This window comes from Sylvia atricapilla, chromosome 6 (assembly GCF_009819655.1).
Source record: "Sylvia atricapilla isolate bSylAtr1 chromosome 6, bSylAtr1.pri, whole genome shotgun sequence".
In the NCBI taxonomy this organism is placed as follows: domain Eukaryota; kingdom Metazoa; phylum Chordata; class Aves; order Passeriformes; family Sylviidae; genus Sylvia; species Sylvia atricapilla.
The window spans coordinates 57526858-57544981 of record NC_089145.1 but is presented as its reverse complement, the minus strand read 5'-3'; the positions used below and the strand labels follow the sequence as shown (position 1 = coordinate 57544981).

Here is an 18124-nt window from a genome sequence, read left to right as displayed (position 1 = left end):
CCCCAGGAACAACCTGTCACAGGGGAAAATGTGAGAGATGCAGCTCTGGGATATGAGCCAAGGATGCACTGAGCTGCCAGGGGAACAGTTTTGGACACCTAAGCCACAGCTATGTTTGATGGTAGCATAACTCTGCTTCCCAGAGGGCTGCCATGGGCTTTGAAGCACAGCTGATGTCACCTGTTGGTCACGGTTGCCTTGTTTTTGTGCTGGTAGAGCTGTGACACCCACGGAGTCCTCTGCAGGAGATTACAATGAGCAGCCCTAAAGGCACTGCTGGAGCCTGCAGAAGGTCACAGGCTGGATACCATAAGAGGTTGTTCAGAAGCCTCTTTGTAGCTGGGAAACACCCTTTCTGCTCAGACCTGCCCTGGGATAAGGCTTTGAAGAGATGGAGGGAAAACCCTGGTGCAGAGCAGTGACAGATGTGCTACAGCCAGATGGATTTCCTGTGGCTGTCTCCGGGGTCTCACACTCTCAAGGCAATGGCTCCTCCAGGCCTTGGGCCCTGCTAAATCTTATGCTGTCAGCTTAAAACCACTTTTCATAACCAAATTGTCCTCCAGCAGAATGGCAGCATCACATCTGGGTGTAGCTGAGGGCTATGCTGGAGTTTCTGTATCAAACTGCAGGAAAAGAAAAAACACAATCTAGAAGATACCTGTGGTGCTAAACACACACTACCCTGCTATCTGAAGAAACAGATCAGCCAAAAAAATTACTATCAAACTTTACAAAATATACCACCTATGAGCTGACGGAAGCAAGAGAAAGTACATCTCAAATGGAAATATTTATAGAAAAAGTGATGAACTACAAAAACAAGTTGCTTACATTTGAAGCTCCCTCTCAATCACTGCAGCAGGACAAGGACAGTACTCTCTCTGCTGAAGAGCAAGAGCTGTCATGGGTGGCAATGATGCACCATCTGAAATACACAGCAGGCCAATAATCATTCACATCAGCTGCTGAAATACATTGTAGAGGCTAGATTGGCAGGAGGAAGAGTCATACAAACCTTAGGAGGTGAGATTGCCTGGGGATAGAGACAAAAATACAATAGCAGTGGGGTCCAGAGGGAAACAGCAGTCATGTAAATTGCCTGTTCAGCTTTGCCTCCCTAAACTCAGGACATCCATCCCTCAAGCTGGACCTGAGACAAGGCTGCAGCATCTGCTGCCATTTTGGTACCACACTGAGCCAGACCAGCTCCAAAGTACATTCAGAAGCAGACAGGCCATGGTGGGGAGCTTGAATCTAAGGAGAAGTGGCCAATATATTTGTTTTCTTGTGGATGGCTGGTTGTAAAAGCAAACTGGGCACAAAGTCCATACAGCTTACCTATTTTTTCATTTGAGTCCCTTTTCAGGGTTATAGATTTAGCTATATCATTAACTGCCTCAACCCCAGACTAGAGATCATTTATAAACAAGAAAGTATTTCAAGTGTTGAATGTGCCAGGCTATGACATAAATGGGTATAGTTTGGAGGGACTGTGCTATAATCAATTGACTCAGGATACTGTTATCTGTGAGACACAGACACAATCTCATAAAAACAGTTCTAAAAGGTGAGAATACAAAATAAAAATATTTTACAAGCCTCTCTCTCATCGATGCATTTCTAATACAGCATGTCAAGCCCAAATGGCATCATTGCTGCCACAAGGGCCTGCTCACCCTTTTCCTTCACTGCCTACACCAGCTGGTGAGACCCACATGTGCAGCCCTATGGGCTTGGGTCACAGGTCTGGGCCTGAGCACCAAAATGACTACATAGCTTCTGGATTCAGGTGTCCTAACCAGGGTCATTTCATAGCAGGACATGTGGCTGGACATCATTCCTTATTGCAGCATCTCTCAGTGGTCCAAAGGTCCTATGTTTTTAAAAACCAGCTTCTGCTCCAGACTGATGTGCCAGCTTTGCAAAGTTGCTCTGATTTGGCTCTTCACAAGTGAGTATCATTTCTCTGCACTGCAGCCATACCAGTGTGCTGTCAAAGCATCAGGGTCCTGCAGCATCTCTGCTGGCTCTGGAAACTAGGAAGGTGGGGGACCAAAGTGCATTCTTTGTTTTCAGCCAGTAGTGCAATTTACTGCACCCCCTGATGACCATGCAAGAGCAGTAAACACCTACATGGCCATTTGGCTCAATTATTGTAATTCCCTCTCCACAGGGCTTCTCCATTGTGCCTTGCGGGTTGTTCTGGAAGCAGCAGCACACCGGCTCACTGGCTGGAGCTTCATTATCATATCATCACTTCTGCCACCTGTAAAGCAGAGGATTGATTGACTTGGTCTCACTAGTCCCTAAAGCCTTCATCGCTGTTTATTGTGGATGTCTTAAAATCCCGTTCTCCATCCACACAGGAACTGCCTGTCAAATCTTGTCAAACCTCTGTCCTCACCTTAGCTCTCTCTGCTCTTTCAGCAGTGCTGCTACAGAGCAGGAAGGGCGGGGCCCTGAAGACGCTGCACGATTGGTATTATTCTTGTTTCTCACCCAGCTGCAATGTAATTTGTAATGGTAATTACTGAAGTGATTACCATTTTCTAACACCCAGAGATGTCAGTGACAGGCAGTATGCTGGCAGCAGGTATTGCATGGACACGTAAAAGGGAAATGTAGAGGGCATATCTGGTATGATGCACATAATAACACAAAGCCAGAAGTGCACTCAGAATAGCACTCAGCAGAAGTGCCTTTGAGACAGCTTGGAGCTAGAGTGGTCAGGAGACCAGGAAGAATGATCAGAAGCTAAATAGAAAAGAGAGGGAGGATGGAGTTAGGGAGCTGAGGGTGACAAGTTCAAACCTGATTCAAGAAGAAGCCAACAGAGAGAAAGCAATTGATATCACATCCTGGAGAGAGAAGCAGGTGCCACTGGGCATGGGCTGAAGAAGACAGAGATATAAAAGCATGGCTGGGAGCTGCAAAGCAGACACTGTCAAAGCGTGATTTTGACCAGCACCAGATTAGAGCTAGAGCTGTCCATGCACTGGAGCAAACCAGACTCTAGACAGGCCAGGGACAACTGATTGGCACAACTTGGACATGAACTGGGTGTGCAAGGAGAGAGACGGAGGAGGGATGAAGGTGCTCGCTCCATCTTTGAGCTTTGGTCACAGTGTGAGGAGCATCACCAGGAGAATGTCACCCTGCTGGTACGGTAGCACTTTAGACTTTCCTCACCATCCTGTTTTTCCCTACTGTTCTGTACCAACTTCCTTTAATTTGCTCATCGGAGGGAGCTGGGTTATTACAACAAATTGTGGCATTTTCTCTTTAAACCTGCAGAATATCCAGAGCCCTGAAATTGCCCTGAACTCTAATGGGTACAATTCTGGCTCAAATAAATTATTGGCAAGCTTTTCACTGACTCTTGCAGAGCCAAGATTTCACCTCAGATGGACCCTATCTTTCAATTAAAGGTATTACTCTTAATATTCATTAAAATTCTAGTCCTAGCTTTACAAGGGGCAAACCCTGAAATTCATTGAGTTGTTGTATAAAAAGGAGAAAGGACTAGTCAGGAAAAGTGTCTTATTTGAGATCCTAAGGAATGCCACCTTAAATTGACCTTAAATTTACCTCAGGTCTGAGAAGTGGGAGAGCTTGGTGCTGAAGCCCACTGGGAACATGATCCCCCGGGGTGTGAGTGGATATGGAGCTGGTGGGAACTCCTCCAGCTCCTCATGGTTTTGCTCCTGTAGCTCCTTCCTTTTCCAAAGGTCCCAGTGCTGAGGTAGAAGAGGGCAGGTGAAGGAGGCAGCATGGAGCTACAGATTCTGGGAAGCACCCGGCTAATGTCTTTGCTTCACCTTCTCTTCTTCCTTCAACCTCCTTCAGGTATCCATCCACACAGACACCACCTTGTTCATGGGTGCTTGCCCCAGCTGCCATCCCCAGCAGCTCAGCCCACAGCCACAAGGTGGTCACAAGGCAGGTCTCTATGATCTTGAAGGCCTCACCTTTGCTATCCTCTGTTGTGTCCATCTGCTGTCCTCTAAAGCCTCTCCCAGAAAAACCTTGAAAGAGTGCAGCCACCAGTGGGGAGCAGCTGCTGCCTCTTCTGCACTGGGGGAGAAGGCACCCCTCCTGCTCATCCAGGGATCTGGTGGTGACCATCCACCCTTCACCACTCTTTGAGGCTAGGGATGCAAAAGACACTATGCTCACGAGGGAGATAGCCCAGCTCCTTGCCAGACTGGGGAGCTGTCTCAGCTGACCCTTCCAAGGACCTCATTCCTGACTCTGGGATATCACAGCACCTACCTAGGGAGCTGTGCTGGTTCTCAGCTTCCCAAGACTTCTCCAGGCTGGAGGCACACCAGACACTGGCTCCAGCTCACAGACTGCCAGCAGACTTCAATGCCTGTGTGAAAGGATAAGGGTGACAAGAAAACATGGGAACCCTCTTGGCTGGCTGCTGTCCACCCTCCTTCAGCATGCTGCCTGCTGTTGGCTAAGCAGCCATGTGCAACTCCTTCCTCTTCATGGCACTTTGGCCTCTGCTTGCAGACCAGGAGATCACCCAAGAAGCACCAAGAAATCAAGAGGCCACCATATTCCTGAAGAAAACCAGCCCTGGTTTTGCACTTCCCTCAATGTGACCCTCCATCCCCATCACAGCCTGCACTTCATTGCACACCTGTGCAAAGCCCCATGGGCTGCTTGTCACTTACTGCTGGCATCTGATGGTGCTCTGGCTTTCAAATCCAACACTCGCCAAGCCATTGGGAGAACACCCCAAGAAGTTGCCCAAGGATTTGCTGTTACATGCCTGGGGAGGCAGCCCCTTCTGGCAGTGAGCAGGCAGCTGGCAGGGAGAGACAATGCACACAGCCCTGATGTTAGTTCTGGGATAAAAAACCTACTGAATGGAAAAAAATATCTTGGATGATGGAAGAGAGAAAAATGAAACCGAAGAAGCTGGCCAGGTGAGCTCTGCAAGGGTGTTTCTCCACACCAAAGGCTGGGATCGAGTCACAGGATTAGAGACATTTGGCCAAAAAGCTAATGAGTTGCCTCAGTCAGGAGCTGGATCTCAGCTATCATAGTATTTTCTGACCCTCAGATGTGAACCCAAGTGCCTTGGGTCTGTCCTTTGGTCACTTTATATCAGTGTAGGCATCCTAGATTCTCGGCTTGTGTTTGCAGATGCTGTAATTTCGTATGCATTTTCATGAGATTCATATAAATAAAAATATTTCTTCATCAAGTAAGTGTCAGTGCATTATTCACAGGCTGCAGCTGTAGGTGGTTGCTTGACCTCTGTGACAACCCCTGTTTTGCTACATGTTAGACAAACAATTTTTCACTGTCTCTTGTGTTTCTCTGCATCTGTTAATTCCTTTATTTTTGTTTCTAAAGCTGTCCCATCAGGCTGAATGACTCCTAAATCCCTGTTCTCTGTCTCTGCATTCTGAAATCCAGATTTAACCCTAGGGGTGCTACTGTTATCTGAAGCCAGAAGGAAGGCTGCCAACAGTCCCCGCTCCTTCTTCTCCCAAATATCATCTGCTTTCCTCAGCTATGAAATATGCTGTATGAAACACATTAGGTTCCCTTGGTCAATGATCCATCAGTACTCCTGAACACCAGGGAAGCATCCATCTTCTGCTTCTTCCAGCTAATTCCCTGAGAACTGTTCTCCTGTCTCCCTTGTTGCCCTGCCAGGTTCTGTTTCTCTCTATCGCTCCCTTGTCCCTCTCTTGCTTCCAAAGTCTGGCACTGCTCCTCCTTGTGCTCCTTTCCTTAAACTGTGTCCATAATTCTCTCATTTCTTACTCTCCACCTCTTCTTGCTTTCTTGTCCTAGCCTCTCCACTCTTCTTTCTCCTTACTTCTATCTCTTAATAAATTGTATACTGTCATTTACAACTATAACGATGATGAAAGACCCGAGATGTGAAAATAGCAGGCATCGGTTTCCTACCTGTCCCTTCCCTCCTCCCCTCACACCCCAGGCATATTTCATTTTTCCAGGTTTCCCACAGCCAGAGCAGCAGAAATCCAGCCTGGCTGGGGAGCATCCACGCCATGCAAGCAGATGCAAAAGTGATGAAGGATGTCAGAAAGGGCCAGCTCCCCTGGCTAAGCTCCTTTGGGAAGCTGTGATATTACAGCTGGAGCAAGGTGAGGGCTGGATTCGGAGTGCTTTCCACGCAGCCATCGCCAAGTGCTCTGCAGTGATAGGCAAATTGCTTTATCTCTGTGACACAGATGGAGAAGTTGAAACAAATCATTGGGTTCTGTAATGAGTGTGAGGGACACAGGCAGAGTGTTTTCCCTTTATGCTGTGATGGAAAATATCACTCAAGAGGCCTGGCCCCAGGGACCAACCGTAGCTGAGCTTGACTCTCCCAGTGGAAGCAGTAGCAAACTTTTCATGGCAAATCTGGAATCTGCAATGTGAAATTCAGCCTAAACTTTGACACTCTTCTGCCTCCAGCTTGCTGCTGAGGTGGCAGAGGGCTGACTCACTGGGAGCCCATTCCAAGGCTGGACCTTGGCTGCAGCACACTGCCTGCTCCAGAAAGCTGAGGGGAGCAGCTCTTTAGCAGGGAATCTGACAGAGCAAATGAACACAGCAATGGATATGACCCTGGCATAGCAAATGCTATGAGAGGCAGACATAGCTCACATAGCCTCACAGAAACTTTCACCTTCTCTCTAGACCTCAGAGAACAGATATATTTATCAGAAGTTGATCCAAGCACTCCCTGGACAAACCCAGCCCATCATGTCACCTTGGCCGTAGCTACAGGCCAGGACCACAGAGCCACCAGATCTGCCCCTGTTCATCCTGTATTCCTTGCTTTAAAGCAGGGGATTTTAGTTATCTCTCTCTTCAAGTGCTTTTTGGCTGTCTCTCCTCTTGAAATACCTGCACCTGTTCTTACACTGGTTGTGTCATTCTTGATCTCAGTAAATCAAGCAGGTAACCAACTGTTGGCTGAACATTAGCCGTGCTGGAGATGGTTTTCCAGGGGTATAAGCTGTTTCAATAAGATAATGAGAAATTAGTCAAGCATTCATGAACAGATGCTCTTCATTCTGAAGAACACAGGGCTCACTTCATTGCTTGAACAAATCTTTCTGCTCAGCCACTGCTGGCTGCTAAGGTGCTGATTTGATGTGAAATGTACCATTTGTCTTCATAACAGTTTCCAAGGTGAGTGCTACAAACTGAAGCCTGCCGACACCCGTGGCCTGTTTTGGCTGAGTCAGACATACTTTGAAGCAAATGCCTTCAGCAGATGGAAAGAAAACTTCATGACCTGGTCCGGGAGACCACCACCTTGGAAGGGGTGGCCTCTTGTTTCAATGTCTCCCCATCACTCCTCTTGCAACACCACTGGACACTTGGCCACACATGTTGACATCCACAAAGCCAGTGGTTGTTCTTGTGTTGGTTCTGAGGAGCACAGAGACTAGTTCTCTGTTTTCCTTCCTCTGTGGAAAGCATGCACAGCTCTCCACAAGGGCACAGTGTGACATGAGGATGGAGGGTTGTCTCCACGGTGGGTCATCTTCAAAGCAGTGGTCCAAGGGTGTGGATGCCCAATCAGGGACAGACAACTAGATCCAACATTTCTGTCCATTTGCAATAATTAGTGAGAAATTTAATGTCTTCTCAAGAAGGCAAACTTAATAAAGCAGGTCAATGCTGGTTCAACCACATGATATAAAGTCATGCTAGCTTTACCCAGTATTTGTAGGGAGAAATGAAAAAGTGGAAAATAGATTTTCTTTTGTGTATCAAGAATCCCTGGGGGGAGAAAAAAAGAAAAAGAAAAAAAAAAGAAAAAGAAAAAAGAAAAAAAAAAAAAAAAAAGAAAAAAAAAAAAAAAAGGAGTGTATCCAAACAACTTACATTTCTGGAATAAAAGATAACATGGAGTTTGGAGGCTCAGTGGCTTCATTCCCATAGATCAAATTCTCTATAAAACATTGATAAATTGATACTTCTGCTTGTGAAACCAAAAAGTTACAGCTCTTCACATGGGGTCTGGATGAACCCAGGCTCTCAGGACCCTTATTTAATATCTATCAGGCTCTAGCCATTTACTCTTGTCCAGCTTCTCAAAGCTTTAAACATCAAGCACGGACCCATGCTGCTCACTCCCTGGGGTCTTCTATCTAGGCTCAGCACAGCTTTGTGCTGCTGAAATCCTGGCACTTGCACCAATACATAAAAAAGAGGTAATTCTCCTGAATGTATGGGTCTCTCCATTATTCTTACAGCTCCGAGGCTGTCTTGTATTGCAGTTCTTTTATTTGGTACAAGCATGTAGCGTGTATGAAGCTATAACCCAGCCCATTCTTTTCCTTCAAGGTTGCACACCCAAAGCTCTAGTTTCTTAGCCCCACTTCTCTCTCCCTTGGATGCTACATTTATTCCCTGTTGTCTGATGTGAACACAGTCATGGACATCATGGGCCACAGGAAACAATTATAAGGAGCAGAAATAGCCTCCACACACAGTGGGAACAGCTCTAATTCAGAGCCCTTATTATAGATCAGAGCCCATAAAATTCAAAGTCCGTATAGACCATAAGAGACTGTGTAGTCTCTGGATTTCCTCTGAAGCATTCTATGGCAAGTAGAAAAAGACATGCCTGTCATGTTAAAAAAAAAAAAAAAATAACCCTTGCCAGCCTGTGGTGGACCAGTGTAGTAGAAAGATGGGTGTCTGAAGCTGAGGCCAGGTTAAAGCAGGACACATTAGCCCAGATGCTTTTACATCTGGGTTCTGCAGCAGGAATAGATGACTTGATTAGGATTGGTGCTGGATCTCCAGGGCTGGTTGGACTAATTATCTCTCTTGCCCTGAAAATGCACTCTCATCTCTCGGAAAATTATTTTCTGTGTCCATGGGCATGTTCTCACTCACTGATTTACCTTGTACTGTAGTGGAAGTCTTAACAGGCAAAGGGGTTCATCAGATAAGACACAACTTACTCTGAGAGATGTTTCTGATCAAAGCCATTTCCTCTCCAAAGCAGAATTACCCTGAATCATTGGGAAGTCCCCAGTGTTGTGAAAATGTACATGACCAGGTTGCATTTTATGGCACTGTTTCCCCTGTGGCTCTGTGGTACAGGTGGCAGAGCAGGGATTTCTTCACCTGCTTTCCTGTTTCTACCTGCTACCCCCGATGCCAGACTCATTCTCTCCTGATCCTGCTTCCTTGGAGTGTGCAGAATCATTACCTGGATCTGCTTTCCAAACAGTTTGCACCAGGCTCAGTGCTTCCTGATTTTCCATCATGGCAGCTGAAGAAGCAGCCCCTCCTCAGTGCTCCCAACAGAGGACACTGGTATTTGTTGTTTCCTCTCTGTTTTCTACTGTCAGAGATTCAGTGCCATGGTGTGTTTGCAAGGCCTGTCAAAGCTGGGGATTAGGGCCTTCACAAGACACCAGCTTTTGGCTGAATGTGCCCTCAATTCCACTGAAAAATCTGCAGCAGTAATGACCCAATTTCATCTCTCTCCACCTCTCAACCTTAGACAAGAGCTTGGGATTTATTATACTGGGACTTGTGCTCCTAAGCATGAGGATGTTGCTATTATCAGCAATTGACAGGCCATCAAGAAAACATTGCTGTCAAAGTGACAAGCCAGTGGTTAGCATTTCCCAAAATCCCCATTTGTTGGCAAACAGCAGGACAGATCCTGCCCATGAACACAGGTTCCTGAGACATGGGAGGATCATCCCCTGACCAGGATGGGATGTGGGTCCCAGCTCTTCAGCATCACTGCTGGAGGATGAACCATTTCTGAGCTGGCTGCTGTGGCCTGCTGCTGGCAGGAGGAAGCCCTGGCTGCCTTGCCAAAGATTTCTTTGGTTGGTCAGAGATAATGACAGTCAGTGTGCTGGGGCTGTCCACCATGTCAGCATCCTATTTTTTGGAAGAATGTGTGTTAGGCTTGAATAGCCTCTAAGCACAGCAGGAGATGTCTCAGCATGGAGGGTTAGGCCCACAGATTTCCTAATCTGAGAATTACCTAGGAATGGCTACTAGCCAGAGGTCACATCGATTTTTTTTCTTTTTTTAAAATTAAAAATTATTCTTTCTTTTTAAGTCTCCATTTCAAAATTTAGGATCACAGTTCTCCGCATGCAATTTTCCCTGATGATGAAGACACTCTTACACTGTGTCCTCAATTCTTTTAGAGGAGGATGCCCTGCCAGAAGCATCAAGGGGCCATCACACACACAGCACTGCCAGGCTGGCAAAGAGGAGGTCACCTGCACATGCATTATTTAAAGCAAAGCCTGGACTGACTCCTCCCTTGAGTGCTCTTGAGCAGGGCTGCTCTAAAATGCAATTGTTTGAAATGTCATGTCAGAAAGACCTTTACCAGCAAATGCTGAAAAAGAGGGGCTTGGGAAGGATGCATGTGTTTTAGATCTTCTTGAGGGTTGGTGTCTCAGGGGAATGGGCTGTTTCCATCACTCTTTGTCTGTTTTCTCTGGGTCAAGGCAGTTCATAGCTGTTTGATTATGTTTCATAACGAATATGGGGTTTCTGTCTGAAATAAAGCCAGTGCACAGGATGTAAAGAGCTGTTCCACAAGGGACACTAGCCTAAGGTTTCAAGGTATTGAATTGTTCCCTTGTGTACATGGGTGTTTTTGCTTTAAGAATCTGTCACAATGTAATGGGGGGGAAAAATAAAGACAGGAAAAAAAAGTGATGAAGTCCATTTGTGACTCAAACAGCCACGTCCAGATATTAAAGACAGATTTTTAGCACTTATATCCTCCTTCCAGAAAATCCTTCATCCCTGTGAGGTGCTTTAGTGAAGTGCCCAGAGGTATTAAAAGATTGGGGATGATGCACGACCCTGGCTCCAATGAGCACCCTTGGCTGAAGTTTCATCACAGAAAATCAGGAGCCACCTATTCCCTATTCCCTAAAATTAGATTTTCTGCAGCCTGTTTTTTCATCCAGGCAGTGTCTGCAGCATGAGGTGGGACACAGAGTAAAAGCTCAGCCCTGCTGTTGGCATGCAGGGGGTGAGCAGGAGCTGTACTCTTTAATGGGAAAGGAAACCAAATTAATCCTGTTCAGACTCAAAGCTTACCATCAGAGGAAGGCTGAGGGGTCAGTGGAGAACTGCTCTACATAGCCACATTTTTGTTGTATTAATTTCCCTGCTGCTCAGTCAGGGGATTCAAGAGCAAATCCACTTTGCAACTAACATGTAAATAGAGAAAACGTTTTATGTTGGGGATGGTGGGAACCAGTATCACCCTGGTGAAAGCCTGAATCCCCCAGCTTTGCCTTTCTCAGGAACAGGGCTGCTTTTCCAGGTGGTCTGCTGGTGCTGGTTCCTCTGGTCCATGAAAGCAACAGATATTAAATAGAGGTTTTGCTGACGTGGCTGACTCACACTCAGTGTTAAGTGCTACACTGGAGCTATTTTTGGGGGACAGAGTTCCTACCCTCTTCCCTTATGTCAGAGAGCAAAGATGGCAGGTTTTTCTCCCAAAACCTTCCCCACAATCTCAGTTGGAAAAGAAAACCTCCTTGTTTCACTCAAAGTAAGAAATTCAGAAGGTTAAGGAAAAAATGGTCAACTGCTATTTTTGTCAGTTAGACAGAGATCAACTTTCTCTGCCTTGAATGAACTTCTCTTTTTTCTCTTGCTAATGCAGAAGCTTGCAAAACAGTTTCCCAGTTAACTGGGGATGGTATGCATGTTAACTGTTGAACTGCATTAAATAATTGTGCACTATATATTGTCATTATTGGAAAGTTTGGGTAAATTTTAGTGGCCATCTCATGAAGCTGAGGCTTGACTTCTACTTTCCTAGTGTTTTGGCTGCTCATCTTCTCAGGCAACTGCATAAACCTAGTGAAACAGTAGTCTGATGGCTTGGGAAGGGCAGCATAGTTATTTGGAACTGTTTCCCCTATTCCATTTGAACATCCTCTTTCTGCTGCTGGTGTGAAGGCCTGTCTGTAAAGGTGCTTGCCATAGGAACTACTGTTGCAGGGGATTTCCAGGGTTTCCAGCCTCTAAAGCCTCCATCATCACTCCCTTAGGAAATACAGAGCTCACCAGCAAAAGCTGAGGCTGGTGCCTGCTGACCCCTCCCCAGAAGAGGGGCTTTGGTTACTGTTTGAATTACTGTTTGGGTCCAGCAAGGTTCTGTGAGAGATCCATAAGACTGCAGAGAGGACTGGCACCCTGATCCCATGAGGGCTAGAGGAGCTGGGAACCAGAGCCCAGGACTGGCTTTGGCACAGCCACTGGGATGGGGGAGCACCAGCTGGGGGAAGGGGCGCAGCAATGCAGAGGACTTGGGGGAACAGGGATGTGCCAGGCAAATGTAACAGTGAGGTGCAAGATGAAGGGAAGCAAAACCTGACTGGGGCTGCTCTGAGCACATAAGGACCACCAAGGAGCACCCAAGTCCAGGCAGTGGCTCACAGTGCTGTCCCTGTCTTTAGTCTCACTGCTGTAGAGCCCAAGTTCTGGGCACCCCTCCTGTGGAGCTTGCTCAGCCTGCAGAGGTGTGCCAAAGAAAGGAGGTCTTCCCTCACATGGCTAGTGCCTTAAGATGCAGAGACAGGTACAGGAGAAATGGCAGGAGGCTGCAGTTATTGCCACATTGATTAAAGTGGTGTTAGACCTGCCCCTCAGCGTGACTTCACTGGACAATGCAGGGAGGACTCTTCTGTGATAATTCCATCTGTCTCATTTTTATCTCTCTTTTGCTACCTTTCCCTGTCTTCTCCTACAAGACCTCTTTCTCTGGCTCAATCCCCTTTTCTTCCTACTTCTGGATTCCTATGTTCCTTCTCCCACCTTCTGGTTGGCCATTTTTTTTCCTCCTTTTCTGATTCTTCCCTTTTCTCTGTGCCCCCATTCCTGTCTGGAGTTTCCAGGTGCCTACATAGCAATGCTACATGTGACAAGGTCAGCTTTTCTGATCCTTCTTCACACCTAACCACACTATTGCTGACTTCCAAGAGGCAAGAAAGAAAAGATGGATAGTTGCCCTCCTGGGAATGGAGAAATGCTTGAGCTGGGTGACCCAGGCATTGGATGCTGTTGGAAAGGGTTCAGTTCTGATTCAGAATGGGAAAGCTGCTTCCCTGCCATTGACTTTTGCTGTCTCTGTCGGGTTGGCCTCCATGGTCTCAGCTGAGTGCTCCCTAGAGGTGATCCTCAGGCTTTGGGGCTGAGCACAGCCATCCCCTCAGAGGTGCATGGGTCTCCTCTGGGCAGGTCTTCAATTACAGCTTTGCTGGCCTTGAAGAGAGACTGATGTTTGACAGAGAACCTGTAATCTCCGCTTTACAAGTGCCAAGCAGTGAACGCACAGTCTGCAGAGCCCACACCCCAGGCCAAAGGGAGAGACATCCCGCTGTGGCCACGAGGATGGGGGGATTCCTGGAAATCACCTTGGTGGGCAAAAAGCTTCAAAGGACCTGCCTGCCAGCCTGCCCCCGCAGCACCCCACCCCAGACAACCCAGGAGAAAATGTGTTTTGGTCGTTTTTAGGTGATCCTGTGCAGGCTGCTCTAGGTTGAAGTGCCTGCCAGGGCAGGGCCCCTTCTCTGCCAGCACACTGCTGACAGTACAAGTTCCCACAGCCGGCCCTGCCAGCCCCCTCACTCACATTTATTGGAAAAAATAATTGGATGGATTGAAGTGCAGTACCGTTTTACTTAACAGATAAGAAATTTCATATCTGCCCTGATTAAGGGCCAGGAGATATGAGCTCGCTCCAGAGCCAGCAGCAGAGGCAATTTCATTTCACTTCTGCTGACAGAGAAAGAAGTTTGAGGGGTTGAGCACTGCTGCAGTTTGCTGCATTATTGTCACCACAGGAGGGACCTGCTCCTCCCGGTGGGCACGGGGATACTGAGGAGCTCAGGGATGCTGGGGAGCTCAGCCAGGAAGGCGTCTAGCTGTCATCTGGCAGTGAACACAACATGAGGGTTTGGGGCAGTGCGAGATGCTCATCCTCCCTCTCAGCACCTGGAGGGCAGGGGCTTCCCGAGCCCTCACTGCCTGTGCTGGTGGTACCTGACACCTCACTGCCCCTGCTCTTTCATCATAAGTGCAAAACACCCAGACTGATAAAGAAAATCAAAGTCAGGCTGAAGTCATCACAGCACATGGGTGTGTTTAAGTTTGCTGTCACCCTGTGTCAGATGTGCAGCACTTTTGTGATGTCTTTCACACCTCAGCATGATAAAACGTCTTTACTGGAGGTATTGCCTAATTCTCTTGGAACTGAAGTCCCTACTGCTTCCTGGATATCTTGTTGCCACAGACCACGTGAAATGGGCTGTGTCACAGCGCAGTGAGCTCTGCAGGGGGGCCAGAATACAAATGCATGTCACGCCAGGGTCACCTGTGCTTGAGCAGTGGTCCAAGGTATGCAGCAAGTCTGTGTACTCACCAAGGTAGGCTGGATGTCCTTCATGACCCAGAGAGGCCAGCTGGCCAGGGACAAATTGGTCTCAGTAGTCCTGGCATCAAACAGGGCAAAGCTTAATTGTGGAAAATTTGAGCAGTTCTCCAACTCTGCAATTAAATCTGGAGTAGGTGAGTATGCAAGTATGAACAGGAGGCATGAAGAGAAGAACCTTTGCCTGTACTTAGAGTGAAACCAGTCAAGTTATTAATTGCCATCAGCATGATGAGCCAGAGTAGTGTGCTACACTGAGCTGGGGGAAATGACATCAGGTTGAGGCAGCAAAGTCAGGTAGAGATATAAACAATAGCAGGTGTGAAATTTCTTGAACACAGGATCCTCTTGAGTGCAAAAAGTCAAGGGACAGAGGAGGAAGAGACATGTGGAGCACGGAGGACAGGCCACTCGTTCTCTGCTAGCAAAAACACTTGTCAGACAGTGCTCTCAGTTTCCACATCATTCCTATGATCATGGAGTTTGGCACTGCCTCTTTGGGGCCAGTGTCTACAGGCATATTTCTGTGAGCTGTGAATAAAATTTTTCATAGATTTTAATTCTTTAATATATTTTCAAAATAAAAATATAATTTCTAGCCTGCCACAGTGTAAGCTGGACTATGCAACTAGGACTATTGGCAGTGTTACATCCTGCATTATGGGCAATCCCTGTGAAGGAAATAGGAGTGGTTTGGCTAAGGTGGCATGTCCTTGGGATCCAGGAGCATCCAAAATGCTCCCAACACCAGGCAGCAAAGAGCAGCAGGTTCCCATGGTGCTGTTTCTAGACCTCAAAACAGTTCCTAGCTGATCCATAAAATGGAAGAGATCATGCACCCTTCATATACTGAGAGGCTTTTGGGCAGTTAAGTGCTCCATCACAAAATCCTGCACAATGCATAGGGCAGAGATGAAACAGGGACAGAGAGCAGTGTAAGAAATGTACTCCTGCTGTCAGCCAGGGCCAGGCACTGGTGTTCACAGGTGGAAACCGGGAAGGTTTCAACTCTTACAAAACTGATGTTGAGTTTTTAAATCAATAGCCTCACCTTCTAAAATGTTCCAGAAGAACCTGTAACGATTTTTAATCTATTCTAAATGTCAGAACAACCAGAGTTCTCTTCTGAAAAGCTTGCAGGCAGTGGTGTTGGGAGCCAGGCAAGCAGAGCGTGCAGCTTCATCTGTCTTCTCTGGACTACACAGCTGCTACAGGGGCCATCTTGTACCTATCCATAGTCCTTGGCTGCTGCAAGGAGCCTTGGCCCTGGCTGCAGGCAGGAAACAGCTTTATTTCTTGAGCTATTTTGTATTAAAGCAGGAATATATACAGAGAAGACCTGTGCCCCAAGACAAAACTTTATCACTATCTGTTGCTCCTATGCATGGCCTAATTTGGAGGAACTAGGCTCTGGGGAATGTTTTCAGCCCTCACAGAGGGGAAGGATATTAACCCTGAAACCTGCTTTGGCTTAAGGAAAATGTCTTTGGCAGCTGTCAGGGCTGAGAGGTCCTCAGGGCTCTGGTCTGGGAGTGCTGGTGTCAAGCCTGTTGCAGTGACACAAGGCATTCTCAGGAGTGAGCTGCTTCAGTGGAGATGTTCTCAGCAGTCCTCCAGTCCCTCTAGGGATTTGCAGGCAGCTCAAGTCACAACTGCTGCTTGCTTTTTTTTTCTCTCTTACCTCTGCAGATGTATTTTCCTCACACTTCCTCCGGCAAGCCTCTCTTTCTCTCCTCCAGGCTGCAGGAAAAGAAGCAGTGAAGATAGGAAAATACTGAATTCATGGAAATAGGTCAGAGACTCTCAGGTCTCACAGTGTGCCAGAACAGGTTATTGTGACAGGCAAGATTTAAGCTATATAAGCTGTGAAATGAGGCAGAGGGTTCTGCCTGGCACCAGCTGTGGTCACCCTCCCAACTCAAGGACATATTTTGTAAAGGTCTGTGTTACTGAGCTCAAAAGAAGCCCCAGACAGTGCAGTCCTGTCTGGCATGGGCAATTGTGAAATCTCCTCCCAGACTTGTGCCCTTAGCCTCTCTAACCTGCTGAGGCTGGGGTGGGAATTGGTGAGAGGTGTGTAGGTGGTCAAAGCTGTACTGCAGCTGGTGCCCAGCCCAGAGGTGCTGTGTGAGACCAGAGGTCTCAGCGTGCAGTGGTACACTGTGTTGTAAATGGTAATCTCCTCTTGACATCTAATCTTGCTGCTGAAAAGCACATAAATCTCTCAAAAGGCTACACAGGACACAGCATTTGGTGTCTGTGCATGCTCCCCTCTCTCCAATCTATAAATCTTGCATTCAAGCTCTCCAAGGTTCCCCTTGATTATGAACACGATTATGCCAGATTATGTTCCCTTTCCCATGCTGCATGAACAATTGAAGGATGGTTTTAGCTTATTTATAGTTCCTTTCCCCACTATCATCTGCTAAATATAATCAGGGCCCCAGATTTCACCCCTACAGCAGAGCTGAGGCTTGAGCCAAAAGCAGGAACAGGCACATCGTCCTGTGGGTACCTGTGCCATGCTCCCTACTGCAGGCAAAGAAGTGCTGGGGGGAGTTGGATCAGGGGGAAACTGCAAGGCAGCCACATGGAACTGCCCTGGGCACAGATGGGACTGGCCCAAATTGTGTCAAGAAGCTCTGCTCCCTGTGCAGCTCTCCTGGGTTTGCCCAGCACTGCTGTGCTTCAGATGCCTGGGTTGTGCCCAGGAACATGCGAAACATGCTTGGCACATGCAATGCTTGCCTCAAAATGCAGTTTTCAGGATGCCCAACTTTTCAGACACATTTGGAGCAAGATTTATCAAAAAAATGTATAGAACAAATTTTTTTCCTGAAAATGTCAAAACATTATTTTTGGACACTTTACAAATGAAGTGGCTTGGCTTTCAACATGACAGTTCCATTTCAAAACTAACCTATCTTTCAATTTTTTAAAAAAGCTAAATAATATGAAACATTTGATGTTTGAATGAACATTTTAATTTTATTTTTTGCAAGTATCCCCTCAAGTTTTCCATTTGGTTTGAATGGGCAGGTCTTCCCCTTCCTCCTATCTGTGTATGGAGGAATAAGGATAGGTTAGCAGATGATGAAATTTACTCTCCCCATGGAGCCAGGAGTACAGGGAACTTGCCCAGGATGCTCTTTTCTCTTTGTGCTGGGGTACTGTCTTGAATACCTGTATTCCCCTCCCTCTTCTCCCTCCCTGAGGTTTTACTCCATGGCCCTGTTGCATCCTGGAAATAAAAATGCTCCTGTCAAGGCTGCCTGTACCTCTCCACTCTCCACCCTCCCTGCCTCCGTCCAAAGTGTTTTCCATTAAAGCTAAAGATTAATTTCTGATCTCACTGACTGACAATGTGTCAAGGGGGAAAAATGGTGCAGGCTGAGGAGTGAAAGATGTAGAAACTACAGAAGAAGAAAAAAAATCAGGGCTAGCATCAGTTCTGTATCAGTAGCTTTCTAGCAGGGCAGGGTGTGTGTGGGGATGGCTCTGGGGTGCATGCAGTCCCCCAAAACCTGCCCTGCACATTCCCATCACATTCTTGTCCCTGGCCTGGCTGGGGGTGAACTAAGACAGCCTGAGTGTTGCTACCTTCACCAGAAGCATCAGGATGGTCCTGTTCTCCCAGCCTTCAGCTGGCCCAGGACGGGAAGAAACCCTCACTTCCCTCCACTG

At 47.1% G+C, this 18124-nt stretch overlaps 1 long non-coding RNA gene across 1 annotated transcript; it reads right to left on the bottom strand.

Moving 5' to 3' along the window:
* Positions 1-995: 995 nt before the first annotated feature.
* On the bottom strand, positions 996-2457 carry LOC136363240 (uncharacterized). Its single transcript, XR_010743946.1, has 3 exons — positions 2408-2457; positions 2137-2269; positions 996-2030 (listed from the first exon to the last, which is right to left on the bottom strand). It is a non-coding gene; the product is annotated as an uncharacterized lncRNA (long non-coding RNA).
* Between the last annotated feature and the right edge of the window lie 15667 nt (positions 2458-18124).